Source organism: Ursus americanus, chromosome X (assembly GCF_024610735.1).
Source record: "Ursus americanus isolate L20-20 chromosome X, mUrsAme1.1.p, whole genome shotgun sequence".
Taxonomy (NCBI): Eukaryota; Metazoa; Chordata; class Mammalia; order Carnivora; family Ursidae; genus Ursus; species Ursus americanus.
The window spans coordinates 77,489,721-77,512,941 of NC_142164.1; the positions used below are offsets into that span (position 1 = coordinate 77,489,721).

At 39.0% G+C, this 23,221-nt stretch overlaps 1 protein-coding gene across 1 annotated transcript in view; it reads left to right on the plus strand.

The window, feature by feature from the left end:
* Positions 1-5,811: 5,811 nt before the first annotated feature.
* WNK3 (WNK lysine deficient protein kinase 3) overlaps positions 5,812-23,221 on the plus strand; it is a 160,951-nt gene continuing 143,541 nt past the window's right edge. The window contains exon 1 of the mRNA XM_087860373.1: positions 5,812-6,062. The gene's annotated coding sequence lies outside the window, so the exon portion shown is untranslated. The remainder of the gene's footprint in view (positions 6,063-23,221) is intronic.

A 23,221-nucleotide genomic window follows, 5' to 3' on the forward strand; every position in this document is an offset into this window, starting at 1 on the left:
GTTGTGTTACCCTGGCAAGTTATTTAACTTCTTTGCGATTTGGATTACCAATTTGAAAAATGGTGTTAATAATGGCCCTTACCCCATGGGATTCAATGAGTTTGTATAAAGCATATAGTAAATATTTTATTATTATTATTATTATTATTATTATTAGTAGTAGTAGTAGTAGTAGTAGTAGTAGTAGTAGTGGTAGTAGTGGTAGTGGTAGTGGTGGTATTAGGGGTAGACTGATTTGTTCCTGCTACATTAAGGATTTGTAACAGGACTGTTTTTGAAAGACTATTACAGAATGTTGGAACGGATATAGAAGGGTCAGTGGAAGGGAAGGTGAAGGGAGAGGAGAGAGGAAGGAAAGGCGGGAAGGCAAATGCAGCCTTGTTAGTTAGCTTAGGAGACTGAATTCTCTGATTTCCAGAAGAGTACACTATGCTAGACTATACATTTCTTTTAAAAAATTATTTATTTATTTTGGAGAGAGAGAGAGAATGAGCAGGAGGGGCAGAAGGAGAGGGAGAGAGAATCCCAAGCAAACTCCATGCTGAGAGTGGAGCCCAACACGGGGCTCAAACTCATGACCCTGAAATCATGACCTGAGCTGAAACCAAGAGTCGGACCCTTAACTGCCCGTGCCACCCAGGTGCCCCTAGACTGTACATTTCTAAAAGAATCGATCTTCTTCTGGAGAGAGAAAGGGCTGTTTCAGCACCCTAAGCTCAGGCTCTGTATCCTGTCCACATGAGGACTTTGCAAAGGAATTAAGATTCCAGATACTTAGAAAATTTTAGAGAAATGATGCAGGTTTACTCTTTTTTTTAGACTAAGCTGTCAAGGAAAAGGCATTTACCTTAAATTTGCCCCCCTACCTGATATCTGGCCTGGGGCACAAGAGGAAAGACTGTGTCTAGGAAGAGGAGATCAGACTCTATAGTATATCTACAGAAATTGTACTGTTTAATCTGAAAGGTGGAGATAGCTGCTCATTTCTGAGCTAGGTGATGTTTGTTCTTACTCAGGGTACACTCAACTTCTGCTGAAAGGAAAGAGAGCCTCCTGGGAGGATATTAACAGACCCTAGATGATTCAAGTAAGAAATTCCCCAGTACCAAGGCTTGCCTGGAGAAAAGATCACCCAGGCACCCAAGCCCTGGGAATTACTGTCTTGCACATGGGGCATCTGGATGAGAAGTACAGTTTCTTTTTTTTTTCCTTTCAAATTTTTATTTAAATTCTAGTTAGTTTCTCAGAGTCCATAGATGGGTAGTAAGGAGGGCATGTATTGCATGGTGCACTGCGTGTTATACGCAACTAATGAATCATCAAACTTTATATAAAAAACCAGGGATGTACTGTATGGTGACTAACATAATATAATAAAAAATATTATTATAATAAAAAATAAAAAATATGTAATTTGGCTTGTTAGAATAAAATCCAAAATAGACTAAAAAAATAAAATAAATTCTAGTTAGTTAACATATAGTGTAATACTGGTTTCAGTAGTAGAATTTAGTGATTCATCACCTACATATGACACCCAGTGCTCAGCATAACAATCACCCATTTAGCCCATCCCTTGCCCACCTCCTCTTCAGCAACCCTCAGTTTGTTCTCTATCATTAAGGAGTCTCTTACGGTTTGCTTTCCTTTCTATTTTTCTTTTTTCCCCCTTCTCATATGTTCATCTGTTTTGTTTCCTAAAGTCCACAAATGAGTGAAATCATATGGTATTTGTCTTTCTCTGACTGGCTTATTTCGATTAGCATAATACACTCTAGCTCCATGCACATCATTGCAAATGGCAAGATTGCATTCTTTCTGATGACTAATATTTCATTGTATATATATACATCACATCTTCTTTATCCATTCGTCAGTAGATGGACACTTGCGCTCTTTCCATAGTTTGGCTATTGTTGATAGTGCTGCTATAAACATCGGGGTGCATGTACCCCTTTGAATCTGTATTTTTGTATCCTTTCAGTAAGGGAAGTAAATTTTCTTTGCCTTAGGTGCTAAGATTTAATAGAGGGAAAATGTGGCTGCAATATTTTGAGACATAAATGGATTTTTTTTCTTTCCTGTAATTCCCCCCATTTTCTCTATCCACTCCCCCCGAAAAAGTAGTCCGTTTTGTGGTGTATCTCAGGGGAAGGAGGTGGTGAGGCAGGAAACTAAATACTCTGTCAGTCTTTCTAGCTTTTGTGTTCCCAAAGTGGAAGACCTAGAGAAGGGGGATTAATGTCCAGAGGCAAAGACAACGTACCTGGGCCAGAAAACTAGAAGAAGGAAAGATTTGCATAAGGCTAAAAAAAAAGATTCTTCTCTTCTTCACTCCCCTCTCCTTGATGCTTGGGGTTGGGGGGAGGGGGTGCAAAGAGAGCTCTTTGGGAGGTCAACCAGCACAAACTGCCAGGAGCAACATTTGGTTGGCTGGAAGACTCAAGAGAGGAGGGGCTGTGTGTACTGTCTAGGTAGATGGACCAACAGGTGACCTTGACAAAGTTCTGTGCTCCAAGTATGGCAGAGACATTGGAGAAAACTATAGCACCTGAAAGGACCCATGTGGGCAGAGGGCTGAGCAGTAACTGATAGGTCCTAAGGAATTGGAAGTATATAACTTTACTCCACCCCCACTCTCCATGCCTGGGTACTACATAAGATCCCTGAACTGTGGCATCACCTGGGATGAGAGAGAAGCACATCAAGAATGATTTATATTGTTTTCCCAATAACTGGTAAAAGGAGGGCTCAGGGTCAGAAACTGAGTTTCAGAAACAGTCACAACTCTACCTATGGTTGTAGCAGTCAGCTGTCAGCTTTGAGGTTCATCTTTGTTCCATCTTATTAATTGAAGGAGTTAACTTCTGTGTGGTAGGTAGGAGATCAACATCTAGTGGGGCCATGAAAGTGACCCCCAGCCCCACCCCTGTGGGATGCTGGGGTCTAAAAATGGTTCCAGCAAAAGCTTTTGTAATTTCTTGGCACCAGAGCCTTCACATAAGATGAACTAGATTATTGGAAAAATGTTTTCCTAGAATAATGTAAAGCCAAATTACAAGTAGTTAATATAAATCAAATTTTCTATTTGATGAATAGAAACATCACAAATGCAACCTGAGAGTCAGTGGGAACCAGTGGGTTAGAAAGGAATATTCCCTGCCATACATTGTTGACTAGCTATAATTGCCCACTCCCCTTTCTGCCTATAGTGGCATTTGTTCTGAGTTATGGACAGGTTGCTTCAAATAGAAGAGCATGTTTGTCAATGAAAGGTCTAAATTGAGAAGAGCCTGTGCTTGAATGGGGAACAGACTGGTTTTCCAATTTCTGAAGTTTGTAAAAGTCACACTACTTTACATTTATTTAGCAAATGTTTGACTGTCAAAGGGGGAATTCTCAGAAGGGTTCATAACTGAGCAGGTTGAAGGGCTAACATTTCCAGGTATTACTCTGTATTGATTACATCATGGCGCTGGGAGACTAAGGAAGAGTAGCAGGCCACAAATGAGGGAGATACCTGTTGATTTTCCTAAAGGTGGATGTGTGTAGTGATGATGGGAGTACAGTAACACTGAGAAATAAAAACTGTGGTTCAATTAAAGAAAATGGTGGGCGCAAGTTTCTAATTACCATCTCAGTGGGAGTCAGGGGATACAAAGACTTGTAATAACTTGGTAACCTTTTAAACTGCCCTTTGGTGGTTACTTGGCTATGTTTCCTGTTTTCTCCATAGTAGTGAACAATTTAACAGGGAAAAGGGACTATCTTCATGGGCAATGAGGAAAGGAGTTTAGGAGACTCCATTCACTCTACAGCTAATTTGGAATGCAGAGACCTTTAAGGTAGAGTGGTGGCACTGTTTGGAGAAATCACACCTTGCTCTTTCAAATTTTGCCAGGAAGATCTCCACAGGTGAAATAGTTCGACCTCCTAACCCTGAATTTCATTCCTTTAGAGTCTCTTTCCATTGTCAAAAGTGGAAGATGGGGAGTTTAATTTATTAAGGACATAGCCTGGGTTTCTTACATGTTCTGGCAATCCTGGGATTAATAAGTGACTTTCAAGAGGAAAGATGCAAAGACAACAAACAAGGCTACATGGCCTCTTACCGTTCCACTCCATTTGGACTCTGGAAAGCTCATATTTAAATTTATTGATGGTTTTTTAAAGGGCTGAAAAGGCTGAGGTTGTGAGGCCTACAGTAGGAAAAGGAAAAAAAAGTGGAGAAAGAAGATTGATATAACTCAGTAATAGGGCCCTGGGGCTGGGCACCTGTAAATATTAGCCTGGTGTTTTCCACACGCCTCCTACCCTCAAGGCATCAAGCCAAAGCTTGAGGGCATTTGAAAAAAATCCTGCCCATTAGGAGCTTTCATTCAGTGGCTGAGATACCAGATGCGGCCTGGGGGATTGAAAAATGCATGGGCTCTGAAGCGAGCACACTTGGGTTCAAGTTCTGACTCCTCCATACTTAGTTGTGTGAACTTGAGCAAGTCATGTCCGTTTTCCCCTCCTGATCCTCAGTTTCCTCCTCTGTGGAGCCAGGATTATTCATGCAAGAATGACAGAAACAATTCTGTACTGTGCCCGATACAATGCAGGAAGCAGTTCTTAAATAAAGCCGCTGCGCTGAGGTTAACGTGTAGTGAAAGCTTGAAGGAGGTGGCATTCACTACCAACTATAGAAGGGAGGTGAGCGGTAGAAGATGGTGAGAGCCTGCTTTAGGGGGAGGTGGCCTTTCCGCATGCGCGCAGTCTAGGAGCCCAGCCGAGCAGAGAGGGGGCGGGGCTAGGTTTCTGAAGGGGTTGCTATGGCACCGAGGGGCCAGGGGAGGTTAACTGAACCCTTAAAACATTACTCCCTCCCCCACCCGTCACTGCCTAGGCCGAAGGCCATTGTTCCCAGCAAAATGGCGTCGGTAATTTCCCTCCTGGCCAGAGGCCTAAGTAAGGCTGAGGATGGGAATGGGACTGGAGAGAACAAAAACTACAATTCCCAGGGTACACCGCACCCGCCTGCGAGGCGCAAGGCACGTGCCCAGGCCTAGTGGTTACATGCCCTCAAAAATCCGTTTCATAGCTTCCCTTTCCCATCCCCACTTTCGTTGTTGCCCAGCCCCCGCGCGCGCGCACTGCGGTCCTGAGGGGTGGGGGGGACATGCCTTGGCCGTTGCCCTCGCAACGTAACCGGGAGACCGGTATTTGTAAATCTGTGCTTCGATTTCTAATCCCGAAGCCGGCAGGTATGGGTCTCGCGAGAAAAGACGGGAGTTGGAAAAAGGGAGTTAGGGGTGGTGGGTGAAAAGGTGCCCGCGGGTACCACATCTCGGCAGAGCTGCTGCATTTAGAGGCTTGCGGATAACGGAGTAGATGGTGGGCGGCTGGGAAGTACTGTGTGCTTGGACTTTTCTTTTTTGGAGGGGAAGAAGGTAAAGCAGCCGTGAAGATAGAGCTTTTGAACACACAGGAGGTGTCACGCGTGTCTTTTTGGAAAGGAGAGAAGCCTTTCTCCTGCTCGACGCGCATCCTTCTCTCCCGCTGCGTTGAAGAGGGCGGGGGAGGAGTGCGCACGCTGTAGTTGGCTAGCCACTCTGCACCTCGCAGCGATAGGGGCTGTTCGGAGTTGGGGCTGCTCCGTTGGCTTTCTCCGCCCCTCCCCCTCTTCTTTCCTCCCCTCTCTTCCCCGCCCCCCTCCACCCCCCTCTCCTCTCCAGAATTCCCTGACTGGAGTACGCGTGCGCCTGCTCTGCTCCCGGGCGAGCGCGAGCTTGGGCTCGCACCCCACTCCCCTAACCCCGCCCGCTCTTTACCTACCGGCTGTAGCTGGCCCGGTGGGCTCGCGGGAGACGCTCGCGCGCGCACGCGCATACAACGCGGAGCGGAGCTCGAGACATCGAGGAGGGGAGTAAGAAGCATCCGAGGAGGCGATAGAGGAGGAGGCGGTGTGTGTATATGTGTGTGTTCTACGGTGTGGCTCGTCGAGGGGCGAGCGGAGGCTGGAAAGAGGGCGAGGGAGAAGCGAAGAGTCCGAGTCTCTGTCCGTGAGAGCCTCTGATCTGGTGAGGGTCCCAGGCTGGCCGGGGCTCTGGGAGAGAGGGAGGAGGCCGGGGGGCGTGTCTGGGATCCGGCTGAGAGATGAATGGGCCGGGGATGAATGGAGGGAGGCAGCGGCGGCCAAGAGTCTGTTCGGAGTAAGCGCCCTAGTGGGGGACGGCTTGACCGAGGCAGGGTGATTGCTGTCGCCAAGAGGTATGGGACGAGGCCGGGATTGGGTCTTCGGGGTTGTCGGAGCTGTTGTCCGTTTGAGCGAACAGGCGGAGAGGAAAATTCTAAGGGGGGGAAGTGGAGAAGGGCAGGTTTGGGTTTGAGGTGCGTTTTTTGTCTTCTTTTCTGTTTTTGTTGGGGGTGGCAACTTTGGGAGTTGATGGAAGACTAGGGGATGGGGAAGGCGAGGAGGATACATGAGGGGGGACCGGGAGATGGTTGACAAAGGACTGAGTGATCATTTAAGTGAGATTGAGGCTGCTGCAAGAGAAGATCGCTTCAGGTGTGGGAAGTTGAGTTTCAGTGGGTAAAGGGGTGGGGGAAAGTGGATTTAATATAGAGATTCAGTTGATGTGTGAAAGTCGGTAGGACTGGATCGGGTGAGAGAATATTGCTGTCTGGTTGTGTAGGTGGGTTAGGTTCAAGGAGATTGAGAGGTATTATTTGGGAACGGGTGGTATTTCTGTGACTGACAGCTTGGAGATGGGGAGGAAATGGTATGGTTTAGGGTAAAAGTGGTGAGGTGGCTTCACTGTACTGAAGGAGGTTTTGTTTGACTAGTTAAGAGTGGTGAAACATTTATGGAGTGGGCTGTGGGTGGAAATCCTGCACGTGTGTATCTCCCTATCTTGGGAGTTGATAGACCCTGTTAAAATGAAATCGAACCCTCAAAACAGATGTGAGTGGTATGGCTCTTCCTTCTTAAGAATTACCTTTGACTAAAGCATCTAGATGAATAAATAGGCTTTATGTTGTGAAAATCTTCTGTGTAGTAGTGATTGCTTCCAATCTGGGGAAGCATCGTTACCTGTTTTTCATTTATAGTAATTTGTAATACCAAGATAACTTTTGAAGAGATCCCAGTATATGACACAGAGCAGCAGGTGTCTTCTAGACAGTCTCTAACCTTTAGATTGATGAATTTAAACATTGTTTAAAGTCAGCAGCCTAAAGGAAGGATACCCTGCATTAAAGGATAGTTAAAATGCACTAAAGCTGGTTTTGAATGCTTAAGTAATTATACATTTTTTTTTTTTGGTCATTCTGAATTTACCTTGTTTGAAAATTGGCACTTGCTTTTTGGTGTGAGTTTAAATTATAGCAGATTACTAGGACATTTTGTTCTCTGAATACATTACTTATCTTCTGGTAAAGATGCCTTCTGATGGTCTCATTCTGTTCTGGGTCAAGATTAATAGTTTATGGATTTGTAACTTTTCGTGGTTACTTTTTACAAACTTTACTGACATATTATCTTGGAAATGTTGCAAATTTGAGAACATTCCCATGCCCTTTTTCTTTTATTCTGCTTTGATGTTGCAAAGAGTGTAATCCTTGTTTTGGCTACCCAGATTTTAAATACAAAAGCTAATACTATGTTCATATTCTCTTAGATTAAGATGAATACTTAGCATATTAAGCGGTAGAGTGGAAGTGTAAAAGCACCATGAGAGCCTGGGAATGTTGCACCAATTTTGGCAGGCAAGGTAGCCTCCCCATTTTGAACTAGATGTTCCTGGAGTGGAAGAATCTGCAAGTTTTGAGGCTGGGAAGTGCAAGCTTGGTATATCTGGGGAGTGGAATGAGATAAGGCTGGAATCTTAGATTGAAGCTGAGGTGAAGGACTACCCTGCAGAATTAGGAACCTTTGACTATTTAAGAAGGGGAACAACATAAGCAGAATTTTGGTGTTCATCTCTCTGCCTTTGCTTCTGATGCCCCTGCCCCAACCCCCACTCCCCAACCTGGAATGCTCTCTCTTCCCCTGCCTTTGAATTTGAGCTCATTCTTTTTAGACTAACCTCTGTCATTAGTTATTCCTGAAAGCCTTTCCTGCTCACCCCCTTTTTCCCCTTTTGCCAGCATCCTCCACCAAAGCTACGTTAGGTGCCCCTCTTCAGTGGTCCCCTCACACCTTGTACATATTTTTATTACTGTACTTCTGTTGGTAGGCAGGCAGGAAAGTTATTTGCCTTTTTATACTTAAGAGAGAAAATAAAGCACAGAAAGATAAGACCTGCCCTAGTAAGTAAGTGGTGGACCCTGGAATTCTGACTTCTAGGCCAATGTTGATCCTCATATCATAAGTTTACATCTGTTGATGTAATTATTATATAGTGTTTTAGGAGTTAAATTTCTATAATTTGGACTTTAACTTTCTTCCATAAAGTACAGAAATTTTTTCATTAAGGTGTACATTAGTTAGCCAATGAGTGATGAAGCCAGTGGTTGCATAGAACCAGAGTAGTCAGAAATAAAGAAATGAGAATTGTTGTATTACTATAAGATTTCTAGTCAGAAAATTTACTTTAAAAATTAACAGAAGGTCTGAATTCTTGTGTATATGTTCGTGGGGGGAGATTGTAAGAAAAAAAAAACCCTTTCTCAGTACCCCATCATAGTATAAGTAGACCAGCTCTGTTTGCAGATATACTTGATTATTACTCTTGGCTAAAACCCAGAATACTTTCAGAGAGGTGGGTTTTTTCCCATCTTTTTGTTTGAGATCATAAAATTTATGGTACTGTTAGGAGATATTTGATGATTATAAAGGACATCTATAAAAGCATTCATTTAAAAATTCCCAAAACTTCAAGAGTAGAATTTGATGCTACTTTAAATTGTTTTGGTAGAGCTTGTTATGAGATACTCGGTTTAGAAAATATTGAGGTTAAGTTACTGCAGTAGTGAGCCTTTAATGCCCCTTTCGTCAGGGATGGAGATATATATATATATATATATATATATATATATATATATATATATTTCATTAACAGAAATGAAGCAACATTGTTTTCTGTGTTTTAACCTGGTAACTTTTTATTGTGATAAAATTCACGTAACATAACGTACCATTTTAGAGTGTACAATTCAGTGTCATGAAGTACCTTCATAATGTTGCGTATCTAGTTCCAAAACATTTTCATCACCCCCAAAGGAAACCCTGTATCCATTAAACCATCAGTTTCCATTCCGCTTTTCTCCCAGCCCCTGGCAACCACGAATCTGCCCTCTCTATGGGTTTCCCTGGTCTGGGTATTTCATATAAATGAAGTCATGCATTATATTACCTTATTGTCTGGCTTTTTTCACTTTGCATGTTTTTGAGGTTCACTATGTTGTGGCATGTATCAGTATTTCATCCCTTTCTTTAAAAGTTTATATTTTTTTTTAGTAATCTCTGGACCCAACGAGGGTCTCAAACTCACAACCCTGAGATCAAGAGTTGCATGCTCTTCCGACTGAGCCAGCCAGGTGCCCTATATTGCGTTCCTTTTTTATGGTTGAATAATATTCCCTTGCATGGATATAGTACATTTTGTTTACCTGTTTAGTCATCAGTTCATAGACATTTGGGATCTTTCTACCTTTTGACCTTTGTGAATAATGCTGGTATGAATATTTGTGTACACATTTTTGTTTGAACACCTGTTTTCAGTTCTTTCAGGTATGTACCTAGAAGTGGAATTATTGAGTCATATGGTAATTCTGTTTAACTTGTTGAGGAACCACTAAACTGTTTTTCACAGTGGTTGCACCATTTTACATTCCCACTAGTAATATACAAGGGTTCCAGTTTCTTCACATCCTCACCAACATTTGTTACTTTCTGGGTTTTTTGTTTGTTTGTGTGCTTTATGGCCATCCTAAGTGGGTGTGAAATGGGATCTCATTGTGGTTTTTATTTGTCTTTCTATAATGACTAATGATGTGTAGCATCTTTTCACATGGTCGTTGGCTATTTGAATTTCTTCTTTGGAGAACTGTCTTAGTCTTTTGTCCATTAAAAAATTTTTTTTAAATGTTGACATGAAGGAGTTTTTAAAAAATATATTCTAAATACTAGACCCTGATCATACATATGCTTTGCAAATATTTTCTTCCATTCAGAGTTGCCTTTTTACTTTGTTGATAGTGTCTTTTGATGCACAGAAGTTTTGAAATGTGAGGTCCAATTTATCTAATTTTTTGTTGCTTGTGCTTTCAATGTTATATTTAAGAAACCACTGCCAATCCAAGACAATGAAGATTTACCCCTATCTCTTCTTTGAAGAGTTTTATTGTTTTAACTTTAATATTGAGGGCTTTGATCCATTTTGAGTTAATTTTTGTATGTAGTATGAGGTAAGGGTCCAGCTGTATTCTTTTGCGTGTGAATTATCTTGAAGTTTTATAAACTATAAAATAGATAAGGGGGTTGGAGGTACTGGCTTCCAGTTATGGAAGTAATAAGTTACAGGGATAAAAGGTACAGCCTAGGGAACATAGTTAATGGTATTGTAATAGCATTGTATGGTGACAGATGGTAGCTACACTTGTGAGCACAGCATAATGTATAGACTTGTGGAAACACTATGTTGTTTGCCTGAAACTAATGTAACATTTTGTGTCAACTATACTTCAATAAAAAAACACATAATAAATGATACTATACATGTATTTAAATGAAGCTATTTTGTGGCAGTATCTAATTATTCTTTGGCCATTTGTGGAGGAGAAATGTTTCTAAATGCGTTTTTGAAGGTCATGCTTTGTATTTAAAGAGTGGGGATATTCTAAAGCTCTTTATGAGGCAGTGAGACTTTCATGATCAGGAAACTTCAGTATGGCAAGCTAGATGATCCTTATGGTAAAGTTACATAAGTGTTTTGTTTTCTTTTTTTAGAAAGCATATTATTTTTGTTTTCAGATTGTTTGTATAGGATGAAATCTTTGCTTAAAACTAGGGGGGAAAGCAGATTTAGTTTATAATTAATGAGAAATTGGCATTGGATTTGTCCTAAAAGCAGCCATATCTATGTGTTATTTGGTTTCTGATTGTGAGCCAGCTTCTTGACCAAAACATATATCAGTCAGTACCTTGTGGAGACTTGCTATTTGTAGCTTAGGCTGTAATCACCTGTACATTGTCCTATTCATTTAGGAATCATGTAAGATTATTTTCGTTCTGTTACTTGTAAAAATGAGAATTAAAATTTAGCACAGCACAATTGGTTGGTAAATCTCAGCCTCTAGTTAAGTGTAATTAAAATTAGGATGTTATTTTGAATTGTTTTAAACACTAGGGGATGTGTTTAATAGAAGAATGGGAAATTGGCTTGATCGGCCCCAAGAACTATGGGGTGCTAGTTCAGCTCTGACAATATCCAGTGCTGCCCAGAGAGTAATTTTTGTCCTTATGAGCTGCTGTGGCATTTCCATTCAGAGTTAGCATTTGAAGGTTTCTTGCAAGAGAAAAAAACCCTTGAAGAGATGTGGTTCACTTACTAAAGAACCTTTTCAGATGTACTGATAACTTACTCTGAAGCTGTTAGTCCAAATGAATTTTGGAGTATGACTTACCCAGGATATTTGTAAGGTTCTGCCATTCATTCAACAAATATTTATTGTGTTCCTTCAGTGTGCAGGGTTGATGTGTTGGGAATAGACGAAAAGGAAAAAAAGTAGGTAATGACCCTGCTCTATTTGAGGTTACATTACAGTGGGAGAACAACAGACAGTCAACAAATACATCAGAACATAAATGCTGAGAAGAATGTGTTTTTTAAAAGATTTTATTTTTAAGTAATCTCTACACCTAACATGGGGCTCAACCCACAATCCCGAGATCAAGAGTCGCATGCTCCACGGACTAAGCCAGCCAGGCACCCTGAGCAGTAATGTTTTTGGTTTTTTTTAAGATAGTGTTTTATTTTATTTTTTTAAGATTTTATTTAGACATTTGAGAGAGAGCACAAGCAGGGGGGAGGCAGAGGGAGAGGGAGAAGCAGACTCCCCATTGAGCTGGGAGCCCGATGTGGAACTCTATCCTGGGACCTGGAGATCATGGCCTGAGCTGAAGGCAGGCGCTTAACCATCTGAGCCACCCAGGCGCCCCCTGAGAAGAAATGGTTTTAAAGGTTGCTGGGATGTTAGAGAGAAGCCTCTTTAGCTCAGGTGGTTAGTTTGGAAGGTTTCTTTGAGGAGGTGACTTTGAACAGGGATCAGAATGTTAAGAGACCAGTAATTCTTAGTATCCTTTCTGTTAATTGTTATTTTGTTAAATTGTTAATTTATCTCTTGTAAACACTTTAGGTTTCTTAATATTTTTAATGTGTGAGTTACATGCTTTTGTTTCTAAGGAAAAAAAAAAAAACCCAGGTACATTTCTTATGAGAAGAGACCGTGTTCCCAAGTGAAAATGTCACTGGAGTAGGAGTCAGCCTGGGTTCTGGTCTTGCCGTCAGTGTGATCTGGTGTAAGTCTGTTAAGCATCGATTTCCTCATTTGTTATTAAACAAAGCAAAAGCCCTACCTATTTTGCAGGGGTTTTTTTTTTTTGGCTAATTGAGAAAATATACTTTGTAAATTATACAACCATGTATGAAATACAATGTATTCTATTAACATTTTTGGAGTCAAAGTTTCTCAATTGAGAAATGTTTTCCTACCAGTTTAAAGCTTTCATGTCTCTAACCATCTGGTAAATTTTAGCACCAAATATCTAAACTCATTGATTAATCAGGAGGGGTTGGATTCTTAGAAAGTGTTAGTGTGGTAGAAAGTATGTTGGATTAGAAAACTGGGGTTCCAGAATTCTCCCCTTCACTTACTAGCTTTGTGATTTGGGCAAGACGCTAAACTTTTCTGAGCCTTCGTAATTTTCAGAATTCGGGGTAATACCACATAGCTCTCAGGATTGTTGTTAGGGGTAATTGAGTTAAATAGATGAATTTCTTATGGAAACTATAAAGCAAGGTTTGATAACCTTTTTCTGTAAAGGACCAGATTGTAAATATTTTAGGCTTTGCGGGCCATGAAGTCTGTTGCAACAGCTCAGCTCTGCTGTTGTAGCAGCCATAGGCAATATGTAAATGAATGAGTGTAGCTGTGTTCCAATAAAACTATTTATGAACACTGAAATATGCATTTTGAATAATTTTTCTGTGTCATGAAATACTATTCTTCTTTTGATTTTTTTTCTCCAACCATTTAAAAATATAAAAATTTTTCTCAGGTCTGCTGCACAAAAACCGGCAGTGAGGTGAGGTGAGTTTGGCTTGAGGGCTGTATGTACTTTTGCCACCACTGTTGTAAAGGGTTAGGCAGAATAAGTGTTAATTAGGGATTTGAGGGTAGGTGATTGATAAATATAAGGCCAGGTACCCCAATAAATATAAATTGTTTAGTTTTGATAATGAAAGAAGATGGAGATAATTTCAACCCCTTTTCTAATTTAGACCCAGAAATTTCTTCACACAAAATGAACATCTTTAATTAAGGAAATGATCTTGCCAAAGCAAAACTGGATGATGGAAGTGAGGAAGAAGATAGTTTTAGTGCTATAAATTCCCAAGGACTGTAATGTGGTTATGCATTGTATGTATCTGCAATTCAGGGTTGTGTATAGTGTTATGCATGTGGCTCCATATTATATGTGGCCCCATACTATGAATAAAGAGTGGACTTGGGAGTCCAGTGCCTGAGTTGAATTCTGGCCCTGGCTTTTACTGGCTGTGTGATTTTAGACAAGTTAACTTAATTTTTTGAGCCTAGTTTCCTCATTTGTAAAATGGGAATAAAAATATTATCTACCTCAAGATTTTTGTGATGATTACATGAGAAAATGCTGAAGGGGCTTACAGTGCTTGACACAAAGCATTCAGTGTTAATTGATGCTATTTATTTGGATTTATGTTGTGTATACCTTATTTGTTTTCTTTTTCCTTCAGTTATTTTGAGAAATTATAATATCCTTAACTGGTTCTTTTGTACAGGTTGTCGATGCACAATTCTGCTTTAAAGGATTATAAAATAACATAGAGGTAGATTAAAACCTTAAGGTCCACCTTTACACAATTTCTGCCCTCCAGTGGGTAACTGTTATTAAGAGTTGACTGTAGGGGCGCCACCCTGGCTCAGTTGGTAGAGCATGCGACTCTTGATCTTGGGGTTATAAGTTCAAGCCCCATGTTGGGTGTAGAGATCACTTAAAACTAATTAAAAAATCTTAAAAAAAAAGAGTTGACTGTGAACTTGTATAGTCCTTTTCCCCTGTATTCCCTTGCATATGCAAATAAAAAATAAATATTTTATGACTTGCTCTTTTCCCAAAGAATAGGACTTAGGGCTCTTTTTATTTCTCTCTCTATATATATCTTCACACCATTCTTTTTAATGAATACATAGTGTTTAGTACTACTTGCTTCTTTAACCTGCAGGATAAATTAAGAGCATATCTTTCCAGGCTTTTTTATATGCACTTAAACATATGTGAGTACAGTTAGAAACATAAGGTTTTGTGGGTTTTTTTCCACATAAATGATATGTTGTATATGCTGTATTATAATTTTTTTTTCGCTTAGTAGTATCTATGTGTAGGAGATTTTAATACATTAGTATATATCCTTCTTTCATTTTTTAAACAGATGTATATTATTGCATAGTACAGATGTACCACTGCTTATTTTACCATTCTCTTATACATGGATATTTAAGTTCTTTTCAATATTTTTTGCTATTCCAAACAATGCTTCAATAAAAGTCCTAGTGCATGCATATTTGTATACATACAAGAGTATTTCTCAGGTAGATACTAAAAAGTGTAATTGCTGGTGGTAAGTATGCATTAAGATACTTAGAATTTGTCAAATGAAAAGGCTATTCCAGTTTGTCTGCCAAGAGTGCATGAAGTGCTGAATTTCTCATGCTTCTTGAAATGTAATATTAACAGATTTTTGACTCATCTGATGGATAAAAAATGTTATTAAATTGTTTGAATTTGCACGTCCCTGCTTACTAAAGAGTCTGAGCCATCCTCCTATCGTCCACATATTGGCCATTTGTATTTCTTACTGATTTTTTTAGTTCTTTATATATTCCAGATATTAATGCTTTGCTATACATGTTGCAAATATTTGCTCCCAGTCTGTTGCTTAGCTTTTAACCTTGTTCATGGTCAAATGGACAAATGTGTTAGCTTTTTTATTAATGGTCTTTGCATTTTGTCTTTTTATGAAAGCCTTTCTTCAGGTCAGAAATATATCCAGCCATATTTTCTTTTGATAGTTATATAGTTTTGCTTTTATGTTTAGCTCTTTAACCTACCTGGAATTTATTTTTGTGACTGGTTTTAAGTAGGGCTTTAATATTCCTCCCTTATAGACAGCCAGTTATTCTGACAATGTTTATTATGCTATCTGTTCTGTGCTGAAACTACATTATTTAACTTACTATAGCTGTATTATATTACAGTTTTCTTTATATAGGTATTGCATATTTCCTCTTGAGTTTATTCCTAGATGAGTATGTTATAGCTTTGTTGCTCTTATGTACAGGATAGTGTGTGTGTATTTAAAATCTCAGTGATCTGACTTCCTCCAGACACCCAGCCCTTCCCTCCCCTTCCTAGTGCTGCCCACCTCCAGGTCCCTCACCTTAGAATAGCTGTTTTTTTAAATTATATATTCTAGCTGATTATTGCCAATATATAGCAAAGCTATTGATTTCTTTTGTTGATTTCATCTGTGACCTTTCTGCGGAGCTCTCTTAGTTCCTATTATAGTTTTTAGTTGATTTGCTTGGATTTTCTAGGTAGATAATCATATAGCCTGCAAGTTTTGAATTTTGTGTCCTACTTTCCAATCTTCATACATCTTGTTTTATTTCCTTAAGTGGTAGCAGTGATAATAAGAATTCTTGGCTTATTCATGACTTTAATTATTGTTTATGTGAAGGATGCTTAACCTCACTCATAAGATAAATGCTAATTAAAACCACACCGAGATTTCTTTTTAAAATCTATCAGAGTGTTAAAAGTCAAAACGTTTGATAACACCTTTTTGTTGTCAAGGCTATGGGGTAAAGGACACTTTCACACATTGTAGGTGGGAGTTTGAATTGGTACAATGCCCATGGAAGGCAGTTTGGCAGCATTATATAAAGATACATATGTATTATGTGTATTATTCTGGATATATTAGCATGCTTCAATAAAAGTTAAATATGCACATTTCTTTTGATCCAGCAATTTCATTTCAGGAAATATATATATATACACACACACACCCACATATGCAAAATATGCAATGCTATTTGTCATAACAAATAACATAGCAAATAATTAAATACTATATACTATGTAGGTTTTAAAAAATAAGAATGAGGAACCTCTATATAGTGATGGGGAAAAAATATCAAGTAGTTGTGACTATAAACAAAAGTTTGGTATATACTATGCTACTTTTTGTGTAGGGAAGGAGAAAGAGAACATATATTTATATTTGCTTATTTGTTTAAAGAAACTCCAGAGGGCTACACAATAATCTAATGAGTGGTTGTTGGGGGAGTGGTGGGAACTGAATGGATGGGAAACAGGGTTGGGAGGGAACCTGTTAATTATATACCTCTTTGATTTTTGAATTTTAGGACTATATTTTTAAAAATTAAATTAAAAATGGTTTCTTCAATTATTTCAACTCCTCCAAGAACATTTTTGTTTCTTTTGATCTTTCTTTTCTGTGTTACAGGTTTTCTCCAAATGGCTGTCTCCTGGTTCTATCCGTATTTAAGAATGAGCTAGTAGAAGGGCCGACTGGGAGTTCTATGTTCGGAGACAGGGTTGTCAACTGGTAGGCTTTATTTTGGGGTGAGTGGGTGGACAGCTGGCTATTACACTTGGAGGACCCAAATACCAGAGGGCAAAGGGCTTTGCTCTGGGGTTCCTTATTCATCCAGGTTTGTTGAATTTGATATTCTGCGTGTGAGGATTTTTGTCTTTGGTGGAATGGGGAGGTGAGTTCATCAACTGTGTCATAATTCAGACCTTCAGTTAGTCCCTTTTGCTCAGCGTTGTTGTTGTTGTTGTTTTTTTAACTCTGGCGCTTTATGGGATCACTTATCTCTGGGGTTTGGTCCTGCAAGTCTTCTCCATCCTGCGTTGGAACCATTTCTGTTACATATTTTAGGTTGTAGTATCCTTTGATTTGTGTTACTAGCCAGTTCTTTCCTGTCTGCTCTCTGTCAGAAGTTGTTGAAATCTTGTATTTGCTATGCCATTTTCCATTTATGTCCTTGGCTTGTGACTTATACTTTTGTACTTTTTTGCCATCACTTTTCCAGGTCTCGGAAAGTACAAGAGATATAAGTGTTCAGTTCAGCTTCTTGAACCAGGAGTCAGCAGTAGTATATGTTAAACTTGGGTAAACTGTAGGCTCCTTGAGGATAAGAACTGACCTTCTTTCTTTTATCCCCAGATCCTGGCAGTACTTGGCACTTGGTAAATGTTTATTGATGTGAATATACATATATGAGGGAGAGAGGATTGTTAATGGAAAATTTACTGTATAATTCTGACAATTTATATAAAAATTTTATTGAATTATGCTTGACATATAATGTATTAATTTTAGGTGTACTACATAGTATTTTGACAATTCTATACCTTATGCAGCGCTCACCACCATAAGTGTAGTTACCATCTGTCACTATACAATGTTATTACAATATAATTGACTATATTCCCTATGCTGTACTTTTCATCTCTGTGACTTACTTATTTTAGAACTGGAAGTTTGTATCTCTTAATCACTTCCCCTGTTTTGCCTATCCCCTCACTCCCCTCCCTTGTGGCAACCACCAGTTTGTTCTCTGTATTAGCGAGTTTGTTTCTCTTTGTTGTTTTTTCGTTAGTTTTGTTTTTTAGATTCCATACATAAGTGAAATCATACGGTATTTGTCTTTCTCTATCTGACTTATTTCACCTAGCATACTACCCTCTAGGTCCATTCATGTTATCATGAATGGCATGATCTCATTCTTTCTTATGGCTGAGTAATATTTCATTGTGAATATATACCACATCTTCTTTATCCATTCATCTCTTGATGGACACTTAGGTTGCTTCCACATCTTGGCTTTTGTAACTAATGCTTCAGTAAACATAGGGGAGTATATATCTTTTTGAATAAGTGTTTTTGTTTTCTTCAGGTAAGTACCCAGTAGTAGAATTACTGAATCATGTGGTACTTCTACTTTTAGGGTTTTTTTCCTTAAGAAAGGGAGGGTGGAGGAGCAGAGAGAGAGGGAGAGAGAGAATCTTAAGCAGGCTCCATGCTCAGCATGGAGCCCAACATGGGGCTTAATCTTACAACCCTGAGATCATGACCTGAGCTGAAATCAAGAGTCAGACGCCTAACTGACTGAGCCACTCAGGCGCCCCTAGTTTTTTGAGGAACCTCCATACTGTTTTCCAGAGTGACTGCACGATTTACATCCCCACTATCAGTGTACCAGCATTCCCTTTTCTCCATATCCTTGTCAACACTGGTTATTTCTTGTCTTTTTGATACTAGCCATTCTGACAGGTGTGAGATGATACTGTGGTTTTGATTTGCATTTCCCTAATAATTAGTAATATTGAGCCTTTTTAAAAGTAAGCTCTATGCCTAACATGGGGCTCAAATTCATGAGCCTGAGATCAGGAGTTGCATGTTCTACCAACTGAGCCACCTGGGTGCCCCATACTGAGCATCTTTTCATGTTTCTGTTGGCCATCTCTTTGTCTTCTTTGGAAAAATGTGTATTCAGATCTTCTGCCCATTTTTTAAAAAGATTTTATTTATTTACTTATTTGTTATTTATTTAGTGTGAGGGGGGAGAGGCACAGGGAGAGGGAGAGAATCTCAAGCAGATGCCACCGTGCTGAGCTCGGAGCTGGATCTCACGAACCTGAGATCATGACCTGAGCCGAAATCAAGAGCTGAACGCTTAACCAACTGAGCCACCTAACTGTCTCTGCCCATTTTTAATTGGATTATTTGTTTTTTGTGTGTTGAGTTATATGAGTTCTTTGTATATCTTGGATATTAACTCCTTAACATATAAGTCATTTGCAAATATTTTCTCCCAATAAGTAGGTTGACTTTATTTGCATTCTTTCAATTGCTGGTTCTAAAAGTTGAAATTCTTGAGCCATTGATTGACAAAGTACTGATTTTATGCTGAATTTCTCATGGATAGAACCATGATAAGCTATGGGGGAAAATTATTTCAAACTTTTCACTCAAATGCTCCAGGATTATATATCAAACAGGTTAAAGGAGTAGATATAGGGTACACATTTGTGAGATTTTTCCCTATAATTTCAATCTCTGTGGAAGTGCTTTTATAGTAATCTTTATACATATTCCTAGTTTGTTACCATTTTATGAAAGGAAAAATGGTCATGCACAGGTTAATGATATATAGCTGTTGTACTTAGTAAGAGACTTCAGTTTGAGGCCTGATTTTTGTGGACTATTTCACCGAGGTATGTTTCTGCATTGCTGAATGTAGAAGAGGTATTTCCTGGTCACTGAAGCAATGCCAACATGGTTTATTACTGGAGAGCTTTAAAAGAATGCATTATATACTTATCAGCCTTACTAAGTGAGTCTACTGAAAATCATTTAATGTTTTTTTAAAGTATTGTTGAATAGTGCTTTAATATAGTGCTGCCCCTAGGGGTTATTAAGATGTAGAAAATAAAGACTTCTATTTATTGATTATTATATTGTGCCAGGCACCGTGCTAAGTAGTTTATATGTATATTTTCATATCAGTCCTGTGAGATTTCGCAAATGAAATCAAGAACGAATGAGGTAAAGTAATTGGCCCCAAATCTCCTTTGAGGAATGAGAGGCAGAACCAAGATTTGATTCTAGGTTTCTACCACTCCAAAGCCTGTGTTCTGAACCTCTGTTTTATAGACAAGAAGCTAATGGATCCATGATGGGAAGGCCTTAGATATTCTATGCTTAGTGAAGTTCTTGGCCTAGTTTTTTTTTTTAAGATTTTATTTATTTATTTGACAGAGAGAAAGACAGCCAGCGAGAGAGAGAACACAAGCAGGGGAAGTGGGAGAGGAAGAAGCAGGCTCCCAGCAGAGGAGTCTGATGCGGGGCTCAATCTCAGAACACTGGGATCACGCCCTGGGCCGAAGGCAGACGCTTAATGACTGTGCCACCCAGGCACCCCAAAATTTGTTTTTCTTATTTGTGGTGTTTGTGTTTCTCATTTGTTGTTTATTATTTATTTAAAAAAGATTTTATTTATTTATTTGACACAGAGAGAGACAGCCAGCGAGAGAGGGAACACAAGCAGGGGGAGTGGGAGAGGGAGAAGCAGGCTTCCAGCGGAGGAGCCTGATGTAGGGCTCGGTCTACGGCCATACCACCCTGAACGCGCCCGATCTCGTCTGATGTGGGGCTCGAACGCCAGGATCATGCCCTGAGCCGAAGGCAGATGCTTAATGACTGAGGCACCCAGGCGCCCCTGTTGTTTATTATTTATTGATGTCAGGTCTTTTCCCTTCAGAACAGTGATTCTCAACCCTGGAGGCGAGGCTAAAGATAAAAAGAATGGACAAAATTAGAGGGAGGAGGGGGGAAGATAGAGAATATAATTTTAAAAAGGCATATTTGATATTATGGCTTTGATTTTAGTCAAAATGTTTTAAGATTCATAAGAGAGACATCATATATTATTGAAATATAATTTATGTACCATAAAATTCACTAAAATAAATGTAAATGATGTTTAGTAAATTTATGGAATTGTGTAACCTTGATTACAATCTAATTTTAGAACATTTCCATCACCCCCAAAAGATCCCTTGTTCCAGTTTGCAGTCAGTCCTGTTCTTACATACTTCAGCCCCAGGTGACAACTAATCTATTTTCTGTTTCTACAGATTTGCATATTTTAGATTTTTCATATAAATGGAACCATATAGCATGTTGTCTTTTCCTCTGGCTTCTTTCATTTAGCAAAATGTTTTCAAGGTTTATCCTTGTAGCATGTATCCGTAACTCATTCCTTTGCATTGCCGAATAGTATTCTACTGCATTGATATAACACATTTTGTTTATCCATCAGTTGACAGACATTTGGATTGTTTCCACCTTTTGGCTATTGTGAATAGTGTTGCTATGGACACTTGTATACAAGTTTTGTGTGGACATACGTTTTCATTTCTCTTGGGAATATGGTGTCATGTAGTAACTCAATGCTTAATTTGTTGAGAAACTGCTAGGCTGTGTTCCAAAGCAGCTGCACCATTCTACATTCCCACCAGCAATGTATGAGGGGTCCATTTTTCCACATCCTTACCAACACTTGTTACTGTCTGTCCTTTTTATCATAGTTATCTTCATGGGTATGAAGTAATATTTCATTGTGGTTTTGAGTTGCATTTCTCTAAAGAGTAATGATGTATAACATCTTTTCATGTGTTTATTGGCTATTTGTATATCTTATTTAGAGAAGTGTCTATTCAGATCTTGAGCCCATTGGATTATTTATCTTTTCATTATTGAATTGTAAGAATTCCTTATATAGAGACGCCTAGGTGGCTCAGTCAGTTAAGTGTCTGCCTTCGGCTCAGGTCATGATCCCAGGGTCCTGGGATGAAGTCCCACACTGGGCTCCTTGCTCAGTGGAGAACCTTCTTCTCCCTCTGCCTACTGCTCTCCATGCTTGTGCTCTCTCTCTCTTTCCCTCTGACAAATAAATAAAATCTTAAAAAAAAAGAATTCCTTATGTATTTTGACTACCAGTCCCTTATCAGATATATGATTTGCACATATTTTAGGTCATTCTTTTTGCTTTTCACCTTCTTGATGGTATCCTTTGAAGCACAGAAGTTTTAAATTTTGATGAGATCCATAGTCTCAATTTTCTCTTTTATCACTTGTATTTTTGTAATTGTATCTGGGAAATCATTACTTAACCCAAGGTCACTAAGACTCACTCCAATGTTTTTTTCTAAGAGCTTTATAGTTTTAGTTCTTACATTAGGTCTATGATCCACTTTGAGTTCATTTTTTTGTATGGTGTGAGGTAGGAGTCCCAACTTTACTCTTTTGTATGTGGATATATTCAATTGTCCCAGCACCTTTTGTTGAAAGACTGTTCTTTTCCCATTCAGTGGTCTTGACTTCCTTTTTGATAATCAGTTGACCATAAATGTTAAGGTTTACTTCTAGACTCTCGATTCTATTCCATTGATCTACACTTGACCCTTGAACAATGTGAGCATTCGGGGCACCAATCCCTGTGCAGTTGAAAATCTGCATATAACTTTTGACTCTCTAAAAATTTAGTAGTAATAGTGTACCAAAGCTTTACCAATAACATAAACAATTGATTAACACATATTGTGTATGTTATATGTATTATATACTGTATTCTTACAATAAAGTAAGCTATGGAAAGATGTTATTAAGAAAATCAAAAGAAGAGAAAGCAAATTCATAGTACTGTAAAATATCCACGTACAAGTGGACTTGCACAGTTTAAACCCATATTATTCGAGGGTCAAGTATATATATCTATCCTTATTCTGTTGTTCACTTCTAATTTAATTCTTTTGTGGTAGGAGAGCATACTTTGTTTGATTTCAATTCTTTTAAATTTATTGAGATTTATTGTATAGTATATGATTTGCTCTGGAGATTTTTGTATGTGTGCTTGAAAAGAGTGTATATTTTGCTCTTATTAGTAGTGTTCTATAGATGGCAGTTAGGTCAAGTTGGTTGGTTGTATTGGCCAAGTTTTCCAGATTCTTTTTGATTTTCTGTCTGGTTGTTCTCTCCATCACTGAGGATGGGGTATTAAAATCTTCTGTTATTATTGAATTGTTTATTTCTTTCCAGCTTTCTTGTACTTTCAAATGTCCCTCTTTGTCTCTAGGAACATTTTTGTCTTGGGTTGGTATTTTCGGATTTAGAAGACTGGGGGAACACTCATTTTGCCATTCCTCTTAATTGTTTCTTCTTATTCTTATGGTTTGGGAAACCAGGTGACCAAACATGTTAGAATTATTGTACCAGAGCAGCACTACTATTAGGGTTCTGAGTAAGATTTATATATTTTTTCTTTTTTTAAGATTTTATTTATTTGCCACAGAGAGAGAGAGAGAGTGAGTACAAGCAGG